A 3,106-nucleotide genomic window follows, 5' to 3' on the forward strand; every position below is an offset into this window, starting at 1 on the left:
ACTTAGAACAAGCTTAGCAAAGCACAGGGACCGCGGTTCAATCCCCAGCACCACATGCCAGCCAGCCCCGCCCCCTGGTGGGCTGAGCTGGCCCCACACACACACACAAATAAATAATTTTTTTAAATAAATAAATAAATAAAGATATCCCTCAGGAGCCAGGGAGATGACTCAGTGGAATAAGTACTTGCCTGGCAAGTGAAAGGGCCTGAGTTCAATCCCCGATTCTGCAAAAAATATATATAAATAAAAAATAGTAAAGATATCCCTCATTAAGCCTTCATTTGAAGCTTTTACAACTATAACTAGAGACGTTGTGCACACAGTAGTTTATACCTACATATTGGAGATCCAGGGCTCAGTGCTTCTGCACATACATTAGGATGAATTTTATCCCATATTAAAACAGGAATAAAACAAATATTCTGGTTAAACTCAAGAAACAAATGTGACACCAAAACTACCGTGTTAGCTCTCCAATACTGTAATGAAATACCCGAGGCAGCCTAACTTTTTTGCAAAGGAAAGAGGTTTACTTGTCTCACTGCTTGGGTACTAAAGGGCATGGCACCAGAATCGGCTCTTCCAGTGAGGACCCGCTTGGCTGTATCACATCACAACAGATGGTGTGGTGGGAGCACATGCAAGGAGCATGCGTGAGTGCCTGCAATCGTGTTGCCAAAGCAAAGTCAGAGAGAAGGAAAAGAGGCCAGGCTCAAGCTTTTTATCGACACTCTTGTGAGAACTACCTTAATTTCTTCTTAATAGCGACATCCTCAACTGGCCCAAGGACCTTCCACTGAACCCATCTCTTAAGAGTCCATATCATCTCCCAATAATAATGTTACTTCCAACACATGAAATTTTGGAGCACACCCAAATAAAGCGTATGCAGATAAGTCAGTAATCCACACAAGATGATGGATTAAAATGCTGGTGACAAGAGAAAAGATTTCAAGAAAAGACTGATGTGCCATTTCCTTGCAGATGACCTATTTTCTCTGCAAAAAAGGGGGTGATTCTACTCAGATGAATGCCAGTGTTATGTGAGGTACTATAGCAGAGAGGAGAGGCTTACAGTTTAATAGAATGAAAGGAAATGGTCCAGGGAAAAACGGAGAACCTACTAACGTTGGATACTCTTCCCTTTTAGATTTTTGTGTTGGTACATTTGTAATACAAGTTGAGTACATTCATCGTTGGGTGTTAGTATGTATACACGTCACATCTTAGTCCTTCTTACTTCCCTTTTGTTTTTTAATTTAATTTGATTTTTTTCTGTATTGGGGATTCAACCCAGGGCTTTTACACTAAGCTCAATATCCTGCCCATTTTTTAATTTTGAGACAGGGTCTTGCTAAATTGCCCAGGCTAGGTTTGAACTCACTGATCTTCTTTTCTCAGATTCCTCGAGTACCCTGATAACTATTAATTTTAGGGTAACCTATTAATTTTAAATTAGAGGGTGTTGTGTGATTACATTTTCTTTTCTAAAAATTGGCACATTGCAGAAATAGTTGCTTTTTACTACCACTTTGGGTTTTTTTATAATAGCATTTATTTTTATCTTTTATTCATTTTAATGAGAAAAAATAAAATAGCAATAAAACAGTTTCAAAACAAGTTATGACAGTTACAATAGTTAATACATTGCATATTGTTGTCTTCGTAGTAGTTATTCAGAGGAAAAGATATAGTCATAATATCATGTCTAAACAATATTAGTACAAACCAGACCAGCCAAATAGCTCAGAGAATTAAAGCACCTGCAAGCAAGCACAGGGGCCAGAGGTTCAATCCTAGGGCCTGCCATGCTGGCGCCGCCCCCGGGCACGCTGAGATGGCAATGGAGACTGGGCATAGTGGTGTGCACCTGTAATCCCAGCTCTTGGGAAGCTGTAAACAGGGGGATCACTACCAGTCGGATCTAACATCCTGTAGACCCTTCCCTAAAATAAAAAAAAAAATTAGTACAAACCTTTCTTCCCATTGAACTAAGAGAAAATAGCTGTATCTCTATGCTATCTTGTATATACATATATTTTTTTCTCCTTTACTACCACTTTGAATTCCAGCCCTTTCCAGACTCTCTACAACTGAATTTTCTTCCAAGTCTTTTTACTTATTTAAATTTTTATGTTTTTATTTTTGGTACTGGGGATGGAACTCAGGATCTTGTGCTTGCTTGGCAGGCTCTTGTGCCATGGAGCTATCTCTCCAGCCCTCTGGGTCATTTTTAAATTCATAATGTACGTGTACATATTTGTTCCATTAAACAACATAGTAAATTGGGGGTTATAGGGTTTTTGTTCTTGTTGTTTGCTGTGTTTGAAATGGGACCAAAGGTCTCTCCATGTTAGGCAAGTGCTGTACCACCAAACTACACACTAACACCATTCATAGCATGGGGGTATGTGGGAGACTGAGCCCAGGTCCTCAAACATGCCAGACAGCCTCTCAACTACTGAGCTACATCCTTAGCCCTTTGTATCTTGAAACAAGGTCTCACTAAATTCCCAAAACTGACCTTCAATTTGCAATCTTCCTGGCTCAGCTGCCTGAATAGCTGGAGTAGCAGGCATGTACCACACCACCTGATTCTTTAACAGAATCTCACTATTTTTGCCAGTCTTACCTTGAACTGGTGGTCTCGAGGGGTCCTTCTGCCTCAGCCTTTTGAGTAGTTGGCACTACATACCCATACCACAATGCCCCGCTGGTAGTACTTAAAGTGGAAATTATCTATTTACATTATGTACAACTAGACTATAATCTTTTAGGTTATAGAGACAGAAAATAGAAGGGTGATTTCCAGGGGCTGGGAGATGAGGGGAAATGGAGAGTTGTTCAAGGGAATACACATTCAGCTTTGTAAGAAGAAAAGTTCTAGAAATCTGTTGCACAACAACGTGAATATATGCCGGCCACGCCCCCAGGGCCCGCTGAGCCAGCAATTGAAACTGGACATAGTGGCGAGCGCCAGTAATCCCAGCTCTTGGGAGGCTGTAAACAGGCAGATCACTACAAGTCCAATCTAGTAGTGAGGCCCTGAACACCCTGTAGAACCTTCCCTAAAGTATGAGAGAGAGAGAGAGAGAGAGAGAGA

This window comes from Octodon degus, unplaced genomic scaffold, assembly GCF_000260255.1.
Source record: "Octodon degus isolate 3935 unplaced genomic scaffold, OctDeg1.0 scaffold00037, whole genome shotgun sequence".
NCBI classification, from domain to species: Eukaryota; Metazoa; Chordata; class Mammalia; order Rodentia; family Octodontidae; genus Octodon; species Octodon degus.